The sequence below is a fragment of the Morone saxatilis genome, unplaced genomic scaffold (genome assembly GCF_004916995.1).
Source record: "Morone saxatilis isolate NCDOM2014 unplaced genomic scaffold, NCSU_SB_2.0 Contig9, whole genome shotgun sequence".
Taxonomy (NCBI): domain Eukaryota; kingdom Metazoa; phylum Chordata; class Actinopteri; family Moronidae; genus Morone; species Morone saxatilis.
The window spans coordinates 4,356,617-4,362,125 of record NW_023340268.1 but is presented as its reverse complement, the minus strand read 5'-3'; the positions used below and the strand labels follow the sequence as shown (position 1 = coordinate 4,362,125).

General features: G+C 40.0%; 1 protein-coding gene across 1 annotated transcript in view; it reads right to left on the bottom strand.

Annotated features, from left to right (window-relative positions):
• The window catches only part of nfatc1 (nuclear factor of activated T cells 1), a 43,280-nt gene that overhangs the window by 20,033 nt on the left and 17,738 nt on the right, over positions 1–5,509 (bottom strand). The gene's annotated exons all lie outside the window — the stretch shown is intronic.

Genomic DNA, 5,509 nt, shown 5'->3' with positions numbered 1-5,509 from the left:
TATATAAAACAGCTACAGAGAGCTGAGGGTATTGCACACGTCATACTGTCTGACCTGCCACTCATGAGCTCATATCCTCAGTCTAACAATCCTGAGGCAGAAAGAGAGACGACAGAGAGAGAGAGAGTAGAAGAGAGAGAGAAATCTGATGCAATCCTAAAAAAACCAGAGTCATACCAAAGAGATGAGGGACATCTTTGGTGGATGAGAGAAACCTTGACTTCATCGTTGTGTGGAATCCCAACATGCTCGAGCAGCTGGTCTGCTCGTTAATACACCAGCGACTGGAAACTGACAGCTCGCCTCGACTCTCAAAACTTTCTTATTTCTTGTGTTCTCATAGGAATATTTCTGTTATCCCCATATAATGATTGTTAAATGGTATTGGTATTTGCTCTTTTTTTTCTGGTAATGTGTTTTTTTCTCCTTAAAGTTGCCACAATAAAGAGGTTTTCCCATCAGGCAATAAAACGAGGCATCATGTGAGCTGTCGGAAAACACAAGCCTGTTAAAAAAAAAAGCATGTTTGATTTGTCATTTTGCCCAATGAGGTGTGAGTAAAACTATATTTTTACCAATTTATTAGACACAGAAGGAAACCATTGCAATTTCTTTAGACCCCTGACTCATTAACAAGGCCTTAAAAAGACATTAATGACTGTAAAAATGACTTTACGTGGAAAGGAAACTGCAGTTTAAAGAAAAAAGGTCAGCTGTGGACAAACTTTCTTGAAGAAAATTAACAGAGATGTGTGCTGTGTTGCTCAACAGGCTGTCTGCAGTTTGATAAGTGGAGAAAGTGAATTGAGCAGACAGCATGGTGCAGATGGATGGGGTAGCACTCTGAGTTGTGAGGTGAGGTGAGGTGCAACTTGGCACTGACAACTTCTATTATGCCTGACAAGACACTGGAAACCTGTTTTGATCTCTTGTGGATTTAAGTTTTAGCTGCTGCTCTTCAGGGTGAAGTAATATCAAAAGAGAGGAATCCCTTTATCCCCAAAGGTAAAAACTAAACCAGAATTATGGCCAAATCTCTAAAATTTGTGCACACAATTTGCTCACCAAAGAGCAGGGATACAGTGGGCTTTAATGCCAATAACCAAAAATAAGGGGCAGCCTTTGGATGCAAGACAAATTTCCCTATGGGGACACTTGGGCATATTGTGTTGTGTCGTACTGCATCGTATTATACTGTATGGTATTGTATGGTATTGTACTGTTTCGTATCGTATCATATTGTACCGTATCGTATTGTATCATATCGTACTGTACTGTATTTTATTGTATCGTATTGTAATGTATCGTATTGTAATGTATCGTATTGTACTGTATCTTATCGTATTGTGCTGTATCATATCATATTGTATTGTATCGCATCGTACTGTATTGTATCTGTAATGGACAAGTAAATGAACAGCTGTTGATTCTGGAGATGTTTTCAATCTCATGAACACTCAGTTTCGTAAATCCATAGACTTTTTTGAGTATACTATACAATACTAATTTGGTCACTTTTCCAGTGCAGTTGCTGATAATTACACAATTATGGTTTTAGCGTCCTCCATTCTTAGCAAGATTTTCTTCTCTGTGTCTGAGTATTTCAAATAGCACTTGGAGACAGAACAGAAGAGTCTGCTGCGGCTGCACAAGGCTGGAGAAAAGGTCTGCAGTTGTATTGCAATTAGAAATCAGAAGAACTACGCACTAGGGGCCATAGATATTGCAGATACATTGAAACAGTTTTACGGTGTGAAAACTTAAAACCTTCTGGCACTACGACATGATTCGTTTTTCTGATCAAGGGCGATTTTTCTGGTGGGACTTGATGTTTTAACATCTTAATGCATCTTAACGGACCAGAGCAAACCAGACTTTTCCCTTTTATTATAAAGACAAGGAACAATGGATTACTGGTGACAGATAACCCAAATTCTGCAGCTTCAAACCTCAGAAAAAATGTGCTTAAACAAATACAAAGCTAGCTAAAACAAAAGCACAGTGTTTTCTGGGACAGTTGTGACTGGGGCACAGCAAGGTGCAGACATCTGGCTAGCTTGTGGTACTATGAATCAAATATAACATTTGCAAACCATGTTGTAAGGAAGCCTATGTGTAAACAATAGAAATGAAAAGGAAAACAGTCTGTCGTACAGGAAGTTGTACAGGATCTCTGCTGGCACACAGTGTCCATTTTAGTTTTATGTTGCAAAGGCATATGCTGTGTATACCAAGTCAACTTCTCACTTCTTGAAAACACTTGCTTTATTCTATCCTATTCTGATTAAAACATCTCCCAAATTCAGAGCGAGATGTGATCAGTAAGCCAGAAAACTTCACCCACTGAAGTTCAGCTCAACCAATGAGATGATTTCTTCCTCCATGAAAGCAGCTCTGTCTCTAAAAAATGTTTGTTTGACTAAAACTTCAATCTGCCAGTCTGTCTCTGTCTTTTTTATTCTCTCTCCTACTCTGTCTCTCGCTGCCTCTCTTCAATGTGGGAGCCTCTCTTCAATGTGGGAACCTCTCCAGAAGGGAAGCCTTTGCAGCCGATGTCGATCCACAGGAGGTAAACATGTTTTTCAGATCACCCTCTATGTCTCTCTCTGTTTCTCCTCATCTGTCTGGTTTTCTCTCTCTTTCTCTCTCTCTGACTCACATCATTTTTCACATCAATGCAGAGAGATAGAAAAATTAAATTTAGCTCTTTGCTTTCTGTGCCCAGCTACCTATTGCCAGGAAACTTCTCAAAAGCTGAAAAAATAAGAGCTTTGAAAAGTTGAATGCGTGGGATGCCTTTGTTTGAAAAGAGTGTACCGGATAATTGATAACCGCAGAATGTAATTGATAACCACAGAATGTTCCAGAGTTATAGGGCAACATCTGCGCAACGCCTGCACCGATCCAATGAAAAACTTCAGCAGCAGTTACTCTCCAGTTCCCCTCCTACCAAATTTCAGCGAGCACAATATGGTTTCTAACTCCCTGGCCCACTGTGCTGGATAATATCCAATATTATCTGAGTTAAACAACTCAGCCTAAAACCTCTTCTCCAAAACCACCCCGACCATAAACCCAGTACCCCTCTCCAACTCTCACAACGCCCAAGCTCCACTCGCCTTGGCTACGTCCCAGCCTCGCAGAAGTCTTACAATTCACATTTCGTTAGCAATGGTCTATACAAATCATTACTTTCTCAGAACAGACATAACACAGAGCAGTCAATGGCACAGCGGTGGTGTGCTGTACAGAGCAGCTGAAGGGGGGATCAAACAATATACAATACAGTTATTTGTCATGTTGGGTTTATAAAGGGAATCAAACAGCTCCTTGTGCTCCTTAATTGGAGCTGGGTGGAGTGAGACTTTGGTGCCCAGAGTGAAACAGCGGGGTGGCATGTGCCCAAGCCCTCATAACGTACAGTAAATATAAACACATGCTCTACCCAGGCCCATGTGGCATTCTGAAAGAGTTCCCTTGTCCTCTGACTGATGACTGAAAGTTCTTCCTTCCTGCCGCCCTGAAAACACGTGGATTTTGGAAGTTGCATGCAAGCCGCTGCGGTGTGGAAAGGGTGGCAACTGCGCTGATACATGGCAGCAGCCGAGGAGGAGGACATACTTGACATCCACTCTGCAACAGCGCTACTTACAGCTACAGTGGCGCCTGTCACTGCTCAACGTCATCTGGATGCAAAGCAGCGCTTTCATCAAGAAATCAATCTCTGGAGATTCTCAAACGGGCCTGCAATTTTTATGAATCATACACTGTAATTTATGAAAACATAAGCCCCGCTGTTTATGTGGCTGAAATTGATTTGTTTATGAAAACAGCCATTGTTCTCAGAAGTGTCAGAGGCAGCCAAACCACGGAACAACTTCAAGTGGAAGTCATTGTTCTATGAATGCAATGAAACCAAAGCCTGTTGACCAACCCTCCCTCAAAACAAAACCACTGCTCAAAGCTAGCAAAGCTAACTGAGCTACCACATTGTTAAAAACAGCATCATTACTGCCGTCCTGCTCACAGCTCTCATGGGCTTAAAGGAGGATGGTTATCTGTAATTTTCTACAGGTAACTCCAGACACCATCTGGCAGCATGATAATCCTCTCACAGTTTAATTTCAGGTCCTCTTACTTGCTGCTGCTGCTGCTGCTCTGGCCAAGAACTATTAGACATGTCAGCCACAGAAAGCTCGCCCAGGTCTCTCTACCTGCTTGACGCTCACAGAGAGACGGACAGGTGATGAAGACGGTTCAACAAAAACACAGCTACTCCAAAGCTGAGGAGTTTGATGGATCAGGGAAATGGTTATTCACAGCGATACTGACTGCAGCAGACCAGGCAGCTGTCCAGTGCAACTGGCCAGATGTGAAAGTGCTCTTTTCACTAGAGGGTTTCTCCTCGGCAAGGATTTCCTTCAGGATCTCTCACTCAAATTAAGCTATTATCAATCATGGTGGGGAAACACTGAGCAGAAAACCACATTTTATTAAAAAAAGACTGAAAGGAAGCAGAAATAAATAAAGTGAAAGTAACCTATAAGAAAGTATAAAGAGATAGTAGAATATATATATAACAATAATACACTTTTTATAATGGCCATGTTATAAAGTAGGCTGGACAGTGTGAGTTATTTTCAGATTACTGCACCATTGCTTTTATAAACTAACACTCATATGTTTAAGGCTGCTAGTTTAGCTGTTACTCGGATCCTTATCAAAAGACAATGCATATATAATGTATTTATTTAACCCTTCAAATCCCATGTCTCCCATGTACAACATCATGCGTTTATTGGTTTTAACCAGTGAAAAACCTTGATACCTGACTTGCAACTGAGTCGACTACAAGTGACGCCAATCACCAGGTAACAAAACAGGAAGTAAGTACGTTTTTAATCTCTTAAGTGTCAATTTATACATTTTAAAACATCTATGTATGAAAATTAATAAAGAATACATGGTATCACTTGATTACTGGCAAGTAGCTTTGGCTGATAACTTGTATGTGATATAAAATACTTTAGTTTTGATCCATTGAGTGAAGACTGTGAGATTCAGCTGAAAGTTAGTAAGTGGACCTTTAAAATAGGACCATTTTGTTACTGTTACACATGTTTCAGTTTAGTCTGGTCTTGTTTACTTTCATTAAGATGTGTTTTATTTACTTTTATTTTGTTTGGTGTAATCCGATCGTATCCTTTACTGAGCCAACACCAATATTTATTATATTATTTACTTTGCTATATGATACTATACTAGGAAACGTTACAAACTTAACAAAGCATTGTCTAATGAAAAGCATGTACGTCCAAATTTGATGATTTTGACATCTAAACAACCCATTATATTAGCTGATGTATTGTCACAAAGCTGAAAATTTTAAATAAGGCTTTTTTTCTTAGCAAATTAAATAATGACATTTCCATGACACATGCTTTTCACAGGACAGTCATTAGTGTGCCTGCAAAGCACACCACTATTATTCCTCATACTTATTATTATT